General features: G+C 45.4%; 1 protein-coding gene across 10 annotated transcripts in view; it reads right to left on the bottom strand.

Annotated features, from left to right (window-relative positions):
• The window catches only part of Crebrf (CREB3 regulatory factor), a 75,071-nt gene extending 67,291 nt beyond the window's left edge, over positions 1 to 7,780 (bottom strand). For 7 of the 10 annotated variants that reach the window (XM_076578077.1, XM_076578075.1, XM_076578074.1 and 4 more), the window contains exon 1: positions 7,625 to 7,780. The gene's annotated coding sequence lies outside the window, so the exon portion shown is untranslated. Of the gene's footprint in view, positions 1 to 5,843; positions 6,860 to 7,013; positions 7,133 to 7,624 lie in introns of those variants that run through there. The other 3 variants (XM_042283726.2, XM_042283725.2, XM_042283727.2) reach the window with 2 other exon arrangements.
• Between the last annotated feature and the right edge of the window lie 13,443 nt (positions 7,781 to 21,223).

The raw sequence follows: 21,223 nt of genomic DNA, 5'->3' as shown, positions 1-21,223 counted from the left end.
TTCAATCACATTTCTTTTTTTTTTCCTTTCTTTTTTGGTTTTTTGAGACAGGGTTTCTCTGTGTAGCTTTGCACCTACCTTTCCTGGAACTCGCTCTGTAGACCAGGCTGGCCTCGAACTCACAGAGATCCACCTGCCTCTGCCTCCCGAGTGCTGGGATTAAAGGCGTGCGCCACCACCGCCCAGCTCAATCACATTTCTAATTCCTATTATCATTCTTTTCAAGGTAAAAAAAAAAAATCAGACCTAACCACACTGGGTACATACTCCCAAGAAGATGACCACTGAACCTTGGTGAGACTACTTCCTCCAAACTAGGCTTCCTGGTTTGCTGTACTCTCTACACAGACCATTCACACATAGGCATCTAAGCTGACAGATGCTCCAAACTATAGATTTTACACACAGTGTATTTATGAAGGTAGCCAACTCCAGGAATTTTCTCTCAGTAGGTCTGCAGGGATGCCAAGTAAAAGGTGACTAATGTTAGAAAAGCTATTTAAAAGACTAGCACAGCTGGGTGGTGATAGTGGCACACACCTTTGATCCCAGCACTTGTGGGGGGCAGAGGCAGGAGGATCTCTGAGTTTGGGGCCAGCCTAGTCTACAGAGTGAGTTCTAGGACAGCCAGGGCTACACAGAGAAACCCTGTCTCAGAAAACTAAAAAGACTAGTACAAAAATGTTTTCACCCACCATTTACAACAGCCTAAAACCTGAATCAATTCAACAACCACCTACTGGTGAGCAGAAAATAACTGTGGTACAGCCACAGAATAACTGACAGGACCAAATACACAGGTTATCTCAAGAGTATGAGAGATCAGACTCAAAAGACAATGTAGCGCATGACTTCATTTATATAAAATTCCATTGCTGACCATAACAAGACAATTTCATGCCTGGGACCTGTGGTGAGGGAGGAGGGCTAACCACAAAGGAGGCACTGTACAGTGATAGGAATATTACAGATTTAATCACAGCAGTAGCTAGATGGTAGTATTTATTAAAACTCAAAATTCTGTGAACTTCTTTTTCCTTTTTTTTTTTTTTGACATGGGCAATACTGAATCTGAATTAAGTTTCACCTATGTGACATTTGTTAATAATACTGATTTTAAAAAGGTATCTATCTGGGCATAGTGGCACATGCCTGTAACCTCAGCACTCAAGAGACTTAGGCAGGTGGATTGCTAGGAGTTCAAGGTTAGTTTGGGTTACAGAGTGTTTCACACCAACCTGGGCTATATTATGAGATCCTGTTTCAAAAAGCAAAATAAGGTGGTTGTGGTTTACTTCTTTAATCCCAGTAATCAGAAGACAGGTGGTCTACATAGTGACCGCAAGGCTAGCTAAGGCTACAGAGTAAGATCCAGTCTCAAAAAAAAAATTTAAAGTTAAAAAAATGGAGGCTGGCTAGACAGCTCTGTGGATAAGGGCACTTGCCACCAGGCTTGATGATCTGAGTTTAATTATTCCAGACCCACATAGTAGAAAAAGAAGTGACTCCTGAGTTTCCTCCACAAGCACACCATTGCATATGTGCACACAGGTACACATTCATAATAAATGCAACAGAAATAAGAGTAAAGAAGGGTAAAAAAATATAAGTGCAACAGAAAAAAATTAAAAAGCAAAATGAAATGAAAGGGTAAAAGTAAAACCTTTTAAGAGTAGAAGAAATGAGGATAAGTTATGGTTAAAATCACAGGTATCTGGGTACCTATAAATCAAGAAAGAAGCAAAGAGGTGAGTGGGTCAGACCCTAGTCAGAGACTAAAAGAAAAACTAAAAAACTAGGTAAGAAGACAAATGTAGTAGAACATGCCTACAATCCTAGCACCTGAGAGGCTGAAGGAGGACAAATGGCACAAGTTTGTTGCCCATCTGGGGTCACTGGCTCAAAAAAAATCACACACACACACACACACACACACACACACACACACACACACACGAGAGAGAGAGAGAGAGAGAGAGAGAGAGAGAGACAGAGAGACAGAGAGACAGAGAGAGACACAGACAGACAGACAATAGTGACACTGTAAAAGTCCATCTGACTTTAAAATTTTTTATAATATTTCTTTGTATGTGTAAATGCACAAATAAGTCAGAGGAAATCTTGTAGGAGTCTGTTCTCTTTCCACTAGTGAACTGACCTCAGGTTATCAACCTTGGTGGTAAGCATCTTTACCCACTGACCCATGTCCTCAGCTCCCTCAGCCTCATTTGACAACACTGACAGAATGCTAGAAGTCTTGCTGTTTTAAGGTATTCTGAGTTTAAAGAGATTTATTATTTTTACGTGTACGAGTGTTTTGCCTGGATGTATGCCTGTGTTCCACATGCAGGAAGCAGCCAGAAGAGGGTGTAGGAATCTCCTGGAACTGGAGTTACAGATAGTTGTGAGCTGTCATTGTGGGTGCTGGCAACTATATGGGGTTCCTCACCAAGCATAGCCAGTGCTTTCAAGGCCCTCTACATGAATCTTATGAACAGAAGTACATCCCTAGTTCTCCCCTATAACCATAAAAACTTTTTTAAAAATGTTATTCTTGTAGTGTTTCAAATTCCTCAGTGAATGGCAAGTCTGTGATAGAGAAGGTTGGAGGTCCATTAGGAAAAGCAAGCAGCAGCAAAGGAGGAGTTTATTTAGAGCAGCACCTCAAACCCTCAGACACAGTATTATACTCAAGAAGGTACATGGAGACACCCAAGAAACCCAAAGGGTAAAACCTGCAAGCCTGATGGGCATGGTGGTGCATGCCCACCACTCAGGCAGGCAGATCTCTGAGTTTAAGGCCAGCCTGGTCTACAGAGTGAGTTCTAAGACGGCCAGGGATACACATCAAAACCCTGTCTCGAATAAATAAAGGATCAGCAGTCTTAGTTGACTAAGTATTGTGACACAAGCCTTTAATCCCAGTATTCAGGAGGTGGAGGCAGTTGGACCTTTTTGAGTTCAAGGCCAGGCACGGTTACATAGTTAGACCCTATCTTAAGAAAGAAAAGATATTTAAGTGAAAACACAACACAAAGTATCAAAGCACTGTTGGTGTTGAAAGGACAAAATAGTTGGACATGGTGTCTTATGTGTGTAATCACAGCACCTGAGAGGTGGAGGCAGGACTATCAGTTCAAAGCCAGTTTCAGCTACACAGAGAGCGCAAGCCTAGCCTGAGACTATCACAAAAGAGACAGATGGGAAGAAAAAGTTGAATAACTGGAATTGGTAGCTCAACATGATCTTAGAGAACTGCTTACAGATTCTGGAGGGAAAGGTCATGAATTTGGTGAAAAGCAGAAAGGACACGGCTAGTGACGGAACAAAACAGTACTACAGTCAGGAAGTATCACGCAAGTCCTCGGCATCTCTCCTAGTTTACTTTATCCCACAAGTATGAATCAGAGTAGCCAGCAAGAATGATTTTGCAGACACGGCAAGACGGCTCAGTGAATAAAGGCACTTGCCACCAAACATGACAACCTGAGTTTAATCCTTAGGACCCACACAGTGAAAGGAAAGGATTGACTCCTGAAGTTGGTGTCTGATCTTCATATGCATGCTGTAGCACGTGTGTGCCTGTACACACAAACAAATGCAATACAAATTTTTTGAAAAAGAATTTTTGTACTTCTCTTCCCCCAAGAAAAGAAACCTTGCTATAAAAATGAACAATTATCACAAACCAGATGTGGTATGGTGGCACATGCCTTTAACACCAGCAATTGGGAGGCAGAAGAAAGCAGATCTCTGTGAATTCAAGGCCAGTCTAGTCTACATAGAGTGTTCCAGGACAGCCAGGGCTATGTAGAGACACTGTCTCAACCCCCACTGTCCCCCCCAAAATCCGATTATCACAAATCAATAAAATATAAGGCTCTTGTCAGCATGGTAGTGAATGCCTATAATCCCCCACTGGGAAAAGACAGGTAGGAAGATCCGGAATTCAGGGTCATATTTCTGGCCACTTAATGAATGTGATGTCGGCCTGGCCAACATGAGACCCTATCTCAAAAAAACAAACACCACAAAACAGCAACAAAAGAAGTTATAGCCCAGGTTGGGCAAAATAATGAGTTCAAGGCTAGCCTGGCTAAATACCAAGTCATAAGTCTCAAAAAGAAAAAAAAAAGCACCTTTAAAACAAACAGAACTATACCAATAGTTACTTTAAACAGTTTCAAAACATCTACATGGATATAAAATTCTAAAATAGGATGGTGCTCTATGTTCCCACAGTGAAACTTTTCAAGGCAGGAGATACTAACATTAGGCTATTGAGCCAATACTATCTGAAGTGTGTATTTACATCCTCTGCAATTCCCTACCACCTGAGCACTTCAAACTCAGCCAATATCTTCAAACAGAGGTTATCAATGGGCACAGCTTGCTCTTGAAAAAAAACAAAACAAAACACACATTCGCTATGCTGTCTTCTTATCGGTCATCACCAAACAAACTGCAGAGCTGAGCAGTCATTACAGAGATTATTTTTACTATTTAATCTTATGTAGTAAGAAGTTCAACTACTCCCGTCCTGGGATAATTTAGAACTAATAACTGTGCACTGTGGCATATCCCTATGATTCCAGTAACAAGAGGCTGAGGAAGGAAGATCATGGCCTTCAAAGCCAATTTGGGCAACACAGAAAGACCCCACCTCACAGGACCAAACAAAAACAGTGCAACAAAGTTATGACCAAGACTGTTTACCTTGGGATGAGACATTACTGAATGTGGTAAAAGTCAGTGAGACCTTTCCCCAAATGGCCAGGTACAAACCTAACTGAAAACAAACCTATACTAATGAACCTCAAAAATCTCATCGTCGATGATGACTAAAAATTAAGCTTAAAAGCTAACAGTGAACTCTGTTTACTATTTTAAAAATTGCTACTCTGTCAAGTGTGGTGGCTCACATCTTTAAAATCCTAGCACTCAGGAGGGAGAGAGACACAGACCTCTATGAGTTCAAGCCAGATTTTTGCTCTAGAACTCAAATAGGTTATTTTCTTCATCAAAGTTTGTTTTCAGTTTGTTATACAACATTCAAAATGACAAAGTAAATAGAGATTCCAAAATTAATCCTGGAATATCTTTTTTCTATTCTTACTATACTAAAAATTCCAGAGCTAGTCAGTGGTACTTGTCTGTAGTCGAGCATGGAAGAAATACTTGAGTCCCTGGAGTTCACAACTAACTGGCCTACAAAGTGAAAAACCCTGTCTCAACAACAATAACAACAATTCTTTAAACCCCAAAGCTTACTGATTTACTTACTTACAATTTTTTAAACCCCAAAGTATACTAAGCATATAAAAGAATTTTAGTCAAAATAAGTTCTGGTTATTTATTTGCCATTCTTAAGAAATTGTTACATAAGCAATGAAAACTTCCTTGAATAAGTATTGTAGTATCAGTGAAACAATTCTTGCTTGCTTTTAACTTGAGCTATACCCTTTTATAACTGATTATGCCATTATAGCAAATTGTGACTTAGCAATACAATATTAAGTGATGAAATATAGGGTTAATATTTTATTTGCTATAAAAATTATACTTAGTAGGGCAGTGGTGACACACAACTTTAATCCCAGCACTTGGGAGGCAGAGGCAGGCAAATCTCTGAGTTCAAGGCCATTCTGATCTACAGAGTGAGTTCCTGGACAGTCAGGGCTACATAAAGAAATCCTGTCTCCAAAAACCAAATAATAAATAAGTATTATACTTTATTTTTTAAACATGTCAAATAATCTGAGGTTATATTTTTACAGAGTTTTAACAAAACTGAGCATCAGTCATATAAAACTAATACCAAAATTAATGAGTAATTTATTTACCATCTGTTAAGATTATTCTTCAGCTCAACTCTTGAAGAGCACCTTGGAAGATGATGTATCTACAGTGTGTTCCTACTCCTTAGTGCTTAAACAAAGATGTATCGATAGCGTGGTACCTTTGACAATATGAATGTGGTCACAGGCTATAAGCTCACGTTAACAGAAGCTTAAATAAGCATTTAACAAGGCTAACATGGTGCCAAAACAATCACAACACAAATAAGTGATTTTCTAATTACATATCCACACCATTTCCCCCTTGGATGTAGCTCTCGATTATTTTAGATTAGAGAACACTGAAAAATAGTATTTTAAAGTACAATCAAGTGACAATCATTTTACCAGAGATCACATGATTTACAAAGAACTCCTATTTTCTGCTCTCTAAAAGTCAGACCCTGATCCTCTTTCCCACCTGCTGGTACTGGAAAGACAAAAAGTCCTAAAGGCCTTTCAAACCTAAATACTTTTCTCACGGATCGGTTTTCTCATGGAGTTGATGTATGTCAGCTTCCAATTTATGTGAGCAAGAGAGGCAAATTAAGACTCAGAAGCACAGGGGCCTGATCTTTGGAAGGCGTCCACATGAAGAAGAAGAAGAAAAAAAGAAAAAGAAAAAGAAAACCCCGCCCAGCCCTCTACTTTCCAGAGTCGGTTTTCTCTTTGCAAAACCCAGAAATGCAGAAGTTCCTCTGACTGACTGCCTCTACCCGAGGCCTGGTACAAAAACAGACCGCTAGATACCCAAATACCCACTCATAAGGGAGTTGTAAGACTCAAGCCCGCTCAGAAACAGCAGAACGACTTGCTTTCTTGGGTTAGAGGAGGGCGATTACAGGGTTTGGCGGCAGGGTTTGTCAAGCAGCGGAGGGCCCAGCAAGAGACAGAAGCCAGAGACTAAGCTCCATCTAGTCCCAGGAACCGCCCCCTGGGAGGCTAGACTGCCCTAGGTACTTCCCAGCCACCTCCACTCGGGAGTAGCAGAGCCGGGTCGGGCTCCTCCAGGTGGCTTCCGGGTCCGCTGGGACTCCAGCCGACACCCGGCCCGCCCCCGGCCGGGCTCTCGGCCCTGCGCCCCGTCTCCGCCCCGCTCAGTGACCCCCCACCCCCGTCCCCTCCCATCTAATATGGCCGCCCCGCCCGCCCCACCCCCGGCACAGCCTAACTTACTGGGGGCCCGCGGCACCGCCTCCCTGCGCCCATTGGCGCAAGTGCCTCCGCGCGCCTCCTCCATTGGACAGCATCGGCCGCCACTCGCTTGCGAGGGCCCCGCCTCCGGACCGTTCAAGCTGCTTAGAGAGGACATATAAACAAATCCCGAGAGGGAGGCCCCCGCCGCCCGCCGCCTCCGGGGAGGGGCCGGTGGGGGGGAGCAGTGGCCCTACGACGCCCCTGGCCGGAGTTCGCCTGGCCCGAGACTCTGTCCCCAGCCCTCCGAGCGCTGGCCGTGCCGGCCTCCCTCACACGCCCCTCTCCTCCCCTCCCTGCCGGCCCCTCCCACCCGCTCGCCGCTCTGACAGGCCGGTTGCCGGCAGCCGCGGCCCCCCGGCTCCAGGGAGCGCCAAGGGCCGGACCCGGGAGGGGACGGGCGCCCGTCCCCGCGCCCGCCTTTTATGTAACCGTCGGCCGCGGAAGCAGCCTGGCCCAGCTCGCACCGGCGGCCCCGCTCCGCGCGCTCTCGGCCCGGCGGCCCCCGCCCCGCTCGGCCGGAGCCAGGCACCGGCGCCCCGTAGCCCTCCGTCGCCGCACCCCGCCCTCCCGTGCGGACGCTCGGCACTCACCTGAGGCTGAGGGTGGCTCAGGCGCGGGGTTCGGCCGCGCTGCCGCAGCCGCGGCCCCTCTCCATGCTGCCTCGGGTTTGTTTTGTTTATGTCCTTCCTGACGGGTTCCCGGAAATCGCGTGACTCGCCCCCCTCACGTGGGCCGCGGCGAGGAGGAGGAGGGAGGCGGGGGCCCGCCGCCCGGGGCCAATCGCGAGGCGCCCTGAAACCCGGCCAATCAGAGGCTCGGTCCGGCCGGCGCTGTGTCACGTGGTGCCAGAGGGGCGGGTTGCTGGGGAAAACCAGGAAGAGAGGGCGGAGCGGGGGCTCCCGAGACTGCTGCTGAGCGTGGGCGTGGGCCGCCGGGAATGGCGAGCTGCAAGCTCGCGTTCGTGCGTGATGTTCTTTTCAGAGGCTTCCATATTCAGCCTGTAGGCTCAGAACTAAGATGAGGCCGGAGGTGTCCGAATGCTCACTTTACATTTTAACTGAACCACGGGAGACTAAAGGAATACTAGTTAGTAGGTGGCTGCATCGATATTCTGTTTTGTAAATGACATCCCAGTTCCCCGGTAGAATTGGCCTAATTCGTCAACTAATATTTATTAAGTCTGAATCCCCAGGCCTTGGATCAGCTGCTCGCACCTTTGAGATAGGATCTGTATTCAGCTGTACAAACTGCTACTAGATGCTCTCTAGACAAGCCTGTCTAACCCGTGATCCTGTGATTTGCTTAGGACTCTTAATCCTGTTGACAGTTTGTTGGATGTGTAGTATGTAGTTGGTTCATTATCTCAAATAGTTCTCCCAACAGATACATTGCAATAAGAGAACCATTTTTCAAAAGGAAAAAAAAAATCTCAGAGGAATTGTTGTTCGAGGAAATAACGTACCTAGTTATCACAGCCTGTGTTTCCAGAATTCTCTTTATACTCAGGATTTTCCTGCCTTAGTCTTCTGGGTGTGGGGTTACAGGTCTGCACCAGCACACACATATGAACACAGAAAACGTATTTTCTTAAGCACAGGAAAGAAGATTAAAGGATAGAGAAACTTCAACAGATTCCCTCCAAATATCAGTACCCTTGGGAGTACCCTCCATTGAAAATATGGCTTCAGAGCTGGGCATAGTGGTTGACCCTTTTGATGCCACCACTCAGGAGGTGGGGCAGGAGGATGTGGAGTTTATTCTTAGCTACACTGAGTTGCTGGACAGCTTCATGAGACCAGATCTCAACCCATCCTTACAACCCCTTAAAAATAGAACCCCGCCCCGCTCCCCCCACCCCCCACAAACGCATAGATCCAGGCAAAGTATCGAATGTCACAATCATGGACTAGGATGGGATGTGGTGACACACGTCTGTGACTCCAGCACTGGGAAGCCTGGGGCAGGTGAATCTTCAAGGCAAGCCTGAGCTACATTGTGATAGGCTCCCTGTTTCAATAGCAAGCAACCATGAACTTGGGAATGAATAAGATTTGCTTAGATCATGAGCCTGAAGGAGACTGAGTGGGCCTAGCAATGTCAGTCATCCTCTGCCCTCCATGCCAGATATATAGCCAGTCACTATGTTACTTAGTAACAAACTGGATTGGAATCCTTGTTTCACCACGTGTGAACCAGCACAAATTATCTAAACTTGATGAATCTGAATTTCTACCTTTGTAAAAATGGAATTAGTGTGAGAAGTGAGTGAAATAACTCACATAGGGTTGGTAAAATGGCGTAGTGGGTAAAGCACATGTCACACAAATGTGAGGACCTGAATTTGAATGCCAAGAATGTAAAAGCTGGGTGTGTATCAGGGACATCGGTAATCCCAGCACTCCTGCAGGGAGATGGGAGTCTGAGACAGGAGAATCCCAAGAAACTCATGGGCAAGCCAGCCTGGCACACACAGTGACGATGAGACCCTATCTCAAACAGGGTGGAAAGCATGTATGGACATCCAAGGCTGGACACCATGACAAATGTGCATGCCCACATTCACACACGAGTGCAAGCATGCATACACACACATTGTATACCCACATGCAATAAAATAAAACCCATACAATAAAACAAAAAGACTGTTTAAAAAATAAGTCATATATAGCACTTACCAGAGTGCCTGGCATACAGTAAGCACATAATGAACAGTAGTAGTATTAGACTATCTCAAGGGCATCATTTAGAAGACCAGCTGTAGACTAAACAGCAAGTAAGGATAGCTCTAAACAACTCAGCAATTTAACAGCCACTAGATCAGGCCAACCTTAAACTTGTGGCAATCCTGCCTCTGCCTCCTGAGTACATGCATTACAAGCATAAACCACCATATACCACCATATTAGGCTAAAGCAATTTTTGGAGCCCAGATTAATAGGTAACTGTAGATGCATAGGAAGAAAGTAAAGCAGTAGATCTCTCCCCTAGAATCCAAGCACACAGTAGGACCCCAATACCCAATGATTCAACGAGTGTTTACTACATGGGAACTAAACAGATTATAATTACCTTAAGTCTGACAAACTTTCCCCGTTAGGTGGAATAGAAAATTGAAAATCAAATAGAAAAAAATTGGCTTGAGAAGTTGGAGCCACATCTCTGGACTTATGTGATGTTCATGCTTTAAATTTCCAGAAGTTTCCCACTTGCTTATCCTCTCAGAGTGCCATATTTGAAAGTTTTCCAGCAGATGGCTAGCCCTTCTGTTATTATACCACCTTCCACACATAGGCATTTGCACAGCTACCAGGCAGCAGACTCATATCCTATCACAAGGCTCTGCCATTAGTGGCACCTGCTGGTAAGTTACACTGTTGTTCAGCCTTTGTGTTTTCTGTTGTCTAGGAAGGAACAGAGTTTCTTCCAGTGGAGACTTTCCATCAAGGTCTGTTACTGACTGTATCCTGCTCTGCACTGAATGAAATCACAGGCTCCTGATTGATCTGGGTTTCTTTGGGCTTTCTGCAGCCAGATTCTACCACACAGTTGGCAGGAAGACTCAGGGATAGTGCTGGCTTGAGGGTTGGGAGGCTTTTATTCTAGCCACAAAGTGGTGGCCAGCTGGCATTGCCCCTTCCAAAAGTGTGTAACAACGCTCCTCAGAAAAACTCATGCAGTAAAACAGCCTGAATCAGAAAAACAAGACTTTACACAAAAATGAGACAATGATACAAAGTAAGAGATACAGAGGACGTCACTAAATTCCTCAAAGTAATTTATTGTTCAATAGGTAGCATTCAGATATGGTATAACATTCAAAAGCTCCAAAAGCTCCAGGCATGGTTGCTTGTGCCTCTTTTCCAGTAAGTCAGTCTGGGCTACATTGTGAGTATGTACCTTGTCTCAAAAAATGAAAGTACAAAATGAAGTCGCTGGGCTCTGTGGAGCCTCCCCAGGTGTTCTGGTATACACAGACATCTCTCTCATTTTAAACTTGAATGTGCAGAGGGCTGAAGTGAAGTGCTTGACTCTAGGGCTTTGAGGCCAGCCTGGGGAACACAGGGTGTCCCTCTTTCAAAAATAAAATGATTCAGGGAATGGAGGTGCACACCTTTAATCCTAGCACTCAGAAGGCAGAGATAGGTGGATCTATGTGAGTACCAGGCCAGCCAGGGCTACACAGTGAGATACTGTCTCAAAAACAAACTAACAAACTAACTTTGGCCAAGACCCTAATTTGGGCTATGATATCTAAGGTGACCAGGGTTCTAGATTGTTCCCCATAAGAAATTTAGACACAGCAGATCATGCTTTATGATCCTGTGTGCTCTAGCAGAGTGCCCAGCCATGCATAGCTGTGCTGGCAAGAGCAACTGAAAATTCAGATGACGTGAAAAACAGAGAAATTGTTTTTAAGAAAAGTTGTCAAAAGCTTTGCATTTTCTTACTATTTTTGTTCGTTTGGAGACAGGGTCTTATGTGGCTAAGCCTGGCCTTGGACTCCTGATCTGCCTGCCTTTGCATCCCAAGTGCTGGGATTAGCAATGGGCAACCCCACACCAGGTCCTGCATTGCCTTATGACCTAAAGAGTGCACTGTGTGAATCCTCATTAGAGCAGACTGGGTCCTGCTTGCTGATTCTGCACACATCTTTTTAAGTGTCAACCTTTTGGGACTAAGTGCTTTTTCTCTGGACAACTCGAGACTGTGGGATACAGTCAGAAGTCGCAGCTTCAAAAGTGAGAATAATTAACTCAAAGCTGGAAAATCTCCAGGAAAAGCTGTGTCCCTCTGACTCTCGGGTGACAGTATTGCTGAGAGGTGTAAAAGAGACTCATTGATGCTGGCAATTGGATCTCATCCCTCATTCATCTCATCTAAAAAGCATTCTTTGGGTTGGGGGGAGATGTTATTCTCACTGAGATCTCTCAACTGGACAGTGTCCTTATGTGATAGCTCTGAGCCTCAGTTTCTTATTTTTCCCTGGATACACCAAGTTCAGCCTCCAAATACCCCGTTATTTATCTATCCTGATTTCCCAGCCTACCCCATACTCAGTACCAGGCCTGCTATGGTATAGGGCAGATGGATCTGCCTATGAGCAGATTAAGATTGTGGATCTGATGAGCAGATTAAGATCCAAACCCTATCCCATCTTCCAAAGTTCAAGACCCCTTTCTCCTCTGTGCAGCCTACGTCCCCCCCACCCAACACACTCCTCTCTGTTCCTCTAAGCACGGCAAGTACTTAACTGCCTTGGATTGTTGGTGTCACTTCTTCAGTGACTCAAGTAGGCATACACGCTAGCATGCCGCCAAGATACACATCCAAGCCTATCTTTATTGACAAAAGAGGGAAAGGAAAGAAGTAGATATGCTTGGAAAGTGCTGAATGTATACACATGAGACACTGTCCTCGCCCTGAAGGACCTCAGAACCTAGTGAGGGAGAATGAGAGAATTCATGCGAAGGGACCCTCATGCTGATTCAAAGAGCAGGACACAGGCCTCAATGTTAGCTTCCTTGGGCAAATTGCTAACCCATCTGATAGTCCATCCCTCTTCTCCCTGGCCTCATAGGTTGACCTTAAGGACCAAATGAAGGACTCTGGTGCATAAGAGGGTCTCTCATTTCTGCCTCTCTGGGAGGAATGCGACTAGAAACTTCTTAGACAAGAGCCAGTAGAAAAGAAAAATGTCTCCTGGCAGAGAGGCAGTGGCAGGCAGCTGGAATTGTTCTCTTATCTTCCAATACAGCATTCTTGTCAAAATTGTTTCATCTCTTTTGCTGACTGAACACTTCTGGGACAATGAATTGGATTTTTTAATTCTGTTTTATCAGTGCTGAGCTGAACATACAGTGTTCGGATCAGTGGCTGTAAGTGATAGCAAACCAGGAGGCCAGGGAGTGAGAACAGTCTAGCATTTGTTGTAGAGAGACTCCCTACACACAGGTATAATAAGACTTCTGTTGGCAAGGCCAGAGTGGGAGGATGAAAGCCAAAAGCAAAGGGATAGATGATAAGCAAGAGGCAGGAACCCAGACCCAAAGCCATAATAGCTTGTTGAACTAGGAGAGGAGGTGTGTTCCAAAAAAACCCAAACTGGTAGAACACTGCGAGGCCAGCTTCTCGAGGGCAGGAAGTAAACAATTCAGAAAGGTTTCTAAGGGAAAGAAGTCACACAAAGCTGAGAGGAGAGGGTGGAGCCGGGGTCCTCCTCAACCAAAGGTTTGATTTAATGCAAATTTACGAAGCCACACATTTCCCTGAGCTATAGGAAAACTCAGGACATGCCCATTAGCTTGTTTTCGGTTTTAGTTTTCATTCTGTTTTCCACAAAGCCTAGGCTCATGACAGTGTAATTAACACAGCTGCAGCAGTGGGTCACAAAGCATGATTAACAGACCCAATAGTAGTTGCAGATGTTGTCAAGAAGTGATGCTCAGAGGAAAGGCCAGATCCCCTCCTCAGCGCTTAGCCCCCTAGGGCATCTCTCTAGGTCCTCAAAGGACAGCCTGCCTTTCCAAACACCCCAGCTGCACCTGCTAGGGCTGCAGCTAGCAACGTCTGCCAGAGGGAGTCCCCTCTTCCCACCCTGGCAAAAGAGGAAGCCACCTCTCCGAAAGTGGACTAATGATGGAATTGACGTGGGAATTACAGCAAAGTATACAGCGGTTACCCCTCCTCTCAACAAAGGCAGCAAGGACAGGGCTTAGGCTCCTGAAAACACCACGGGACAAGGGAGGGTCCAGTGGGAGGGGGGGAGGTTTCTTCTGTTCTGAGGGTCGTAACTGAAAAGTTGGGAATATTAGAAAGGAAGCAAAATGCCCTGCTCCAATCCAGTTAAAGTCTAACAACATATACAACAGGCCTGGCACATGGCAAACACTGCCTAAATGCTAGCTACTAATATTGTAATTATTTTTTTGAAGTACAAAGGCTTGGACCCCATCCCAGGGCTCTGCTATGCTAGGCAAGTCCTCCCAGCTCCTTTTTATTTTTAGTTTGGAACAGGGTCTCACTAAGTTGCACAAGCCAGCCTCGAACTTGTATTCTTCCTGCCACGGCCTTCTGAGAAGCTAGGAGTAAGGCATGCACCATTACATCTGGCTGTTATTACTAATAAAAATGGTTCTAAACATTTCTGGGGACCTAAAGAAAGCCATAGACATAAGAATACGTGGATCCCAGTTAGGAACCTTAGATACGAGTTTGAGGCCCGCCTGGTCTACAGAGTGGGTTCCAGGATAGCCAGGGAGACACAGAGAAACCCTGTATGGAAAAACAAAACAAAAATGACAAAAAAAAAAAAAAAAAAAAGGAATCCTTGCTCAACACTGATTGAGAGATTGAGACTGTCCCAGGTGATGCATGCCTAAATGCTGGGACAGGAGGAGTACAAGTTCAAGGCTAGGTGAGGGTGGGAGGGTGGGGAGCACAGCCCAGTGGCTAAGCAGTTGCCTTACAAAACACATGCACAAAGCTCTGGGTTCTGTACTCAGCACCATAAAAATGGAAAGAAAGAAAAAAGGTATCATCACAAGTTTCAACACAGGGAAGAGCACTAGAGAGTCTTTGTAACTTTAGACACTTGTGACATTGCATCATGTAAACTTGATTCCCAAAGATCAGAATTTACTAAAAGTCATCTCCCTTGGGATTTTTTTTCCCCCATACTAACTACGTAAATGAGCATCATTAAATAGCTCCTTCGTGCAAGACTGTGGGGATCAAATACTGGAACAGGCCTGCTGTAGTGGCTTACTCCTGGAATCCAGGCAGGATTTCTAAGCACTCAAGGCCAGATTCATCTACACCATGAGTTCTAGGCCAGCCAGGGCTAACACAGTAACACCTTGTCTCAAAACAAGCAAACTAAACAAACAAATGATAAGTGTATTGACAGAGATAAACAAAGATTGCTGTGAAAACCCGGAGGGGCCGAGTAGCTCCAGGCCAGAGCCTGGGCTCTACAGAGCTAAGTGGAGAGGAGGGAGGTGTTCCTGCACAGGGATGATGCTCCCCCGCCCCCAACTCTAAGGGCACATGCAGGTCTCATCCTGATTCTGCCCTTCAGGAATGGCTGCAGAGGTCAATATCACCTTGTACTTGGATGCCTGTGGCTACACTGCGGGAATTTCTCAGACATTCATCAGGGTCTGCTGAGACTATATATATATATATATATATATATATATATATATATATATATATATATATGTCTGTTCTATTTACTTCATAGGATGATATACATAAATTTTTTGGCAAGGCGGAGGGGAGAGTGGTGCTGACAGCTACCTGAGGTCTTTCAGGTGGCTCTTCCTTACAGACTCTTTCCTTGTCCTGCCTCTTGAGGATGGACTCGTGAGAGTGAAGGCCTCCAGACAGCTCCTTTCCTCACACAATCATGAATATCCATAACTTCAGCTGTGTTGGCCCCTTACATTCTTATCTCTAGCTAGTCCTTCTTGCCCTCCAGACCTAGGCAACCAGCCCCAGACACGATCCCCTGCAGACACCTGGGATGGTCAACATGAACTGTCCATTGCGGAACTTGGCTGTGCCAAGGCTACTGGATCGCTGTGTCCTGATCTCAGTGGAAATGCTGCAGCTTCTCCTCTATCGGGAACCTGGTGCACTCTCTAACACCTCCCTGTGCTCTCCATCCCTACCCTGCATCCAAGCCATCACCACAGTTGTTCTGACAGCCATGCCAAGGTAGCTGCTTCTCAGCTTCCATTTATTTCAGTTTGCCACATCCCTGGATGTTTCCCTCTCCTGGGCCCTGCATCCTCTTCCCCAGTCAGCCTGGAGTCCTTCAAGCTCCCCCCTTCTGTGAGTTTACCACTAAAGGCCATTTTTTTTTTTATTTCAAAATCCTTTCTCCCAACGTTATTTTAGTGTTTTTAGTGCCCTTACTTAGTGAATGCACTTTCCTAGGAAGCACTGGATAGGGTGAGAGTGGGGGTGAACACAAAGTAAAAAGATTTATTTTAAATTTTCAGTTATGTGTACATGTATACGGCTGAGTATATAATGTACGGGTGCTAGCAGAGGTCAGAAGAGGGTGTCAGATCTCCCGCAGGTGGAGTTACAGGCAGTTGTGAGCCACCCAATGTGGGTGCTGGGAACTGAACTTGGGTTCTCTGGAAGAGCAGGAAGCACTCCTAACTGCTGCACTCTACCTAGTCACTGCCCACTCCCAACACCTGGCCCTAATAGCTCTTAAAAAATAGGGGGGAGTTAACGGGGACCAAACCAAGTCTAAGCTTGCTAGGCAAGCTCTCTACCGCTGTACCCTCCAGCCCTATAAACCATCCTTATTATTTGTCTTCCTTAAGGCACAGCGCAGGGGCAGTATCTTGTTTACAAGACACGGTTTGCAAGCAGGCTCCTTCTGTACAAGTAGGTGCTGGAAATACCTGCTGAAAAGGCTTAGAGAGTCATTCTCAGCTTCCTAAGTCATATTCCTCAACACCAGCTTACTTTTACAAAACATCTACCCTGCTCGTTCCATTTTGAGGTGGCAGCCCATGGTAGTAGCACTCTTTGGTCAGCGTGAAGACACTCTGGAAACCAAGCCAAAATCCTGATGATAGTCTAAGGGCTCTTGTTTGGCTAGAAGAACACTGGGGCTTTCTTTAACCCATGTGGGACCCCAGCACATTCATGGCCCCACATTTCTATTTTCTACGTAGGCAGAAATCAACATCAATGCTCCTTTTCATCATCCCACAAGGTCACTGTGAACACCTCCACAAAAGGAAGCCAGAGAGAGGCCTCACACCCTGAAGGGTCTTAACTGCCCAGCTCAGCCAAACGCTGTTCACAAGTTCTCTGTGAATCGACTGCTTTTTCCTCACTCAGAATAGTTTCTGTGTCTCAGTAAATCTGACTTCACTTCCCCTGATCCTGAATGCTTGGGGGAGGGGGGGAGGATGTTTTTATACAGCTTGAAGGAAGTACTAACTTTTGACAACAATCCATAAGAAACACAACCCCCTCCCCAATCATAAAAGTAATGCATGCTTTGTGACAACTTAAAAACTATACAAAATTGTCAAAGAAGTAATCACAATAATACTATGGACTACTTTCTACCATGCATTTTTCTGTGGACAGACATTTACAATCTGGAAGGATTTTTCTTTAATATTCCATTACCTTTTGTTAATAAAGTAATTGCCATTGTTTCTTTTTATTAAGTTATTACATTTGTGTTTGTTGAGACAGGGTCTTGCTCTTGTTCCAGACAGGCTGGTCTGGAATTCACTCTGCAGCCCAGGATGGTCCCAAATTCGAGACCCTCCTATTTCCAAAAAGCTTACAAGCATGCATCACACTTGCATATGTGTATGTATATATGGTGTATATATATATTGATTTTTTTAGGGGCTAGAATGACAGCTCAGTGGTTAAGAGCACTGCTCCTCTTCCAGAGAACTTGGGCTTGGTTCCTAGCACCCACATGATAGTCCACAACCATCTGTGACTCCAGTCCCAAGGGATCTGATGCTATCTGGCCACTGAGGGCACTGCATACACATGGTGTCTAGAAATACATGCAGGCAAAACATCCATACACACAATTTTAAAAAAAGTTTTAAAAGGTTAAAAATAAAGATTTATTTTAATTTATATATATATATATATATCCATATGTCTATATACCACTTGTATGTAGGTGCCTGAAAGGTCAAAAGAGGGTATCGGATCTTGTGGCTGGGGTCATGGGCAGTTGTGAACTGACTGCTGTGGGTTCTGAGAACGAACTTGGGTCCTCTGGCAAGAAGCACTTTTAATTTCCAAGCCATCTCTCTAGTTCCCCACACAAGCCTTTTCACAGATTACATTTTTGCTGAAGAATGTGCTGAAAAAGTAAAAAATAAATGAAAATCACTTGAAATCATTTAAAGGTACAGGGGTGTCAATGAGAATGGCTCCTGTAGGCTTGTGTTTGAATACTTGGTCCCGGGTTGGTAGAGCTGTTTGGGAAGGAGTAGAAGGGTGGCCTGTTGGAGGAGGTGTGTCAGGGATGGGCTTTGAAGCTTTAAAAGCTTCTCACCATCCCCAGTGAACTGCTTCCTTCCTGTTTGTGGATAAGATGTAAGCTCTCAGCTGCTGCTCTGGCAACATGCCCGCCTGCCTGCTGCCACGCTCCCTGCCGTGATGGTGCTGAACTCATACCCCTCTGAACTGTAAGTCCCCAGTATACCCTTCCTTCTGTAAGTTGGCTTGGTCATAGTGTCTTATGACAGTAATTGGAAAGTAACTAATACAGAAGGAGATGTTCGTTTTGTTGTTTTTCTTTCCAATCTCCTCCAGATACAATCTTAAACAGAAATGATCTTCTGTTACTAAATTTGGTGGCAGGAATGACAGCTTCTATTTATCTATCCTCTTGCCTCATGTGTAAGAACTATGCACTTGCCAGGCAGTTGGTGGTGCATGCCTTTAATCCCAGCACTTAGGAGGCAGAGGCAGCAGATCTCTTGTGAGTTGAGGCCAGCCTGGTCTACAGACTGAGTTCCAGGACAGCCAGCTTGGCTGTTACACAGAGAAACCCTGGGGGGGGGGCGGGGGGAGAGACCATTGCACCATCACACCTCCCTGATAAGCCTCTGGTCTGGGACAGCAATGCTGTTTCCAGCTGTTCCAGGTATAAATATTATTAATGTAGTATTTTGTGTCATTTTCTTTTTAAAATTATGGATTTTCTACAACTTCATCCACTTAAGTAGAAAGCTCTAGAAGGGATGCAGCAGGGGAAATAACATGTACTTGTTGCATAAGTCTTCATTTACATTGTAAATACATCTGTTCTCCAAATAGGGTTGTGGGTTATAATCATTCTAAAATGCTTAGATCTAAGAAGGCATTGACTTTTTAAGAAAGATTTACTTAATTTTATTTTATGTGTATGAATGTTTGCCTACATATACGTTATGTGCATAATCTAGCATCTGCAGAGTGAGAAGAGTTACAGATAGCTGTGAGGCACCATGTGGGTGCTGGGACTTAAGCTTGGGTGCTCTGCAGAGCAGCAAATGCTCTTAACCACTGAGCTGCTTCTCCAGCCCACCACCGACTCTCATGTTTTGGAAGATAAAAATCCAGTAATTTACTGACTCAGCAATAATTTCAAATCTAGGTGTGGTAGCCATGCCTGTAAGTAAGCTCAGCACTCAGGGGGCTGAGGGTGTAGTTTGGGGGCAAATACTTGCTGAACATGTGCAAGGCCCTGGGGTCCATCCATAGCAACTGGCAGACTCTTCTAAAGTATGCCAGAAACACTTCCTCCCTGGTGTCATACAGACTAATACCTGCAAGGCAGGAAGGGAGAGGTCCAACCACTCATGATCTCAGGGCTCAGGCCCGGCACAGGTGCCTTTTACTGATTTTTCTGGAACCCTCTAAGTCAAATAGCCTATCCAAAAGGGAAACCTGGATAGGAAAAACAAAACAGTCACCTGTCCCTCTGGGTCCTATTTTAATAAAGAAGTACAGCCAACCATGCTCACAGGATTGGGCCACTTCCTGGGCAAATGTCCTGTGTGTATTATAATTTACAAATCAGCCTCACCATCATTTGGTAATAGCTTTGCATAACAGAAGAGGCATGTAGGAGCTGGCTACGTTGGCTCACACCTATAATCCCACCTCTCAGGACACTGAAGCCTTAGTCTGATACTGAGTTCAAGGTGAGCTTGAACAGAAACAGCAACAGAAAGTGTGAGGTGAGCAGAGGGCATCCCTGGCACCACTAAACAGACAGATGAAATGGAATAGCTTAAAGAACTGGACCTCAAGAATACATTGACTTCCTGGGCAAACAGAACTCAGCAAGCTTCCCTCAATCTGAACCGATCTCATTACCCCTTCATCTCAAAGCCACTGACACAGCTACGTGACGGTACAGCTGCACGTGACCTTTAGAGGCTTGCAATCAACCTTTCTGAGAAATCTTTTGTCTCCAGCTTGGCCAAGAGGAATCCCTTTCTTCTCCAGGTGTCTTGCTGCCCTGCTTCACACAGGTGCCATGGGGCCTCAAAGGGAGAAAGTCACAGGAGGGCTGAGAGACAAAGCTGGAGGTCCAGGCCTTTCATGGCCCTTGAGGGCTCCAGGGCAAGACAGTCTACTGCAGAACCATCAACAGCTGGCTGGCACGGCACAGCCCTGGAGCCTTCCACAGCACATCTGTCCTTCTCACTGTTGTCAGCACAAGTGACACACCAACCATCCCTACTGATGACTGCAGGAAGCGACCCCACCAAACTGAAAACAAGATCACAAGCAAATCAGCAATGTCATTCAGGCCACTTCCTGATGGGTAATTTGATTAGAACAAGGGAGAAGGTAAAAGTGGATCAGTAAAAACAACCCACAGACACAGATCAGCCAGCGTTGTGAGCGCCTTCAATTATGCTGCCATTAAGCCACTGACATTGATGAGAAGCGCCCCCAAAGCTGCCCTCCACCATCACTGCGAGGCATGCCACAGCTAACATTCTCCTCCACCTGACCGAGTGCAGCTACCCTGGCGGAGCCAAATGTGATGCAGCTTGAAAAACCCTGCTGCAAAGCCACTGAAACCAAGTCAGTGGGGGCTAGGCTTGGTGACACAGGGAGGTCCTCTCTTTTGCAGCAAACAATTAAGAGATGCTTCAGTCTGCTGGAAGGGAAGGGGGGGCACTTACACAGTGGGAAACAGGTTCAGATGGATTATCTGTGATAATGGGCTGTAAGGCTTCTCAGGGAATCCGTAGGCATGGCTAAGGCAGAGGAACACTACTGAGTGCTTGGAGTTGGCAGGCTACAGAGACCTGTGCACCTGCTGTAACCACCAGCATCGCTTTCTTAGATGACAAGTCATCATTAAAGGTCACACAAGTTGTTCTGGAGGAAGACAGCGTAGTCATCTGTAATGGCAGATTCATTCCCCAGTTAGATATCCAGGGCAGGGTACTAGCCAGTCTGAGTGAGGCAGGGTGGCCAGGGATAAAGTGCTTTGGGGTGGAGATTCTAAAGCATAGATCCTGGGGCTGGCTCAGCAGTTAAGAGCACTTGGCTGCTCTTGTAGAGGACCCTGGTCTGGTTCCCAGCATCCACATGGCTGCTCACAACTATCTGTAGCTTTTCAGGGGATCAAATGCTCTCTTCTGGCCTCCATGGGAACTAGGCATGCACAT

Source organism: Peromyscus maniculatus, chromosome 8 (genome assembly GCF_049852395.1).
Source record: "Peromyscus maniculatus bairdii isolate BWxNUB_F1_BW_parent chromosome 8, HU_Pman_BW_mat_3.1, whole genome shotgun sequence".
Taxonomy (NCBI): domain Eukaryota; kingdom Metazoa; phylum Chordata; class Mammalia; order Rodentia; family Cricetidae; genus Peromyscus; species Peromyscus maniculatus.
This window is presented reverse-complemented; position numbering and strand designations above follow the sequence as displayed.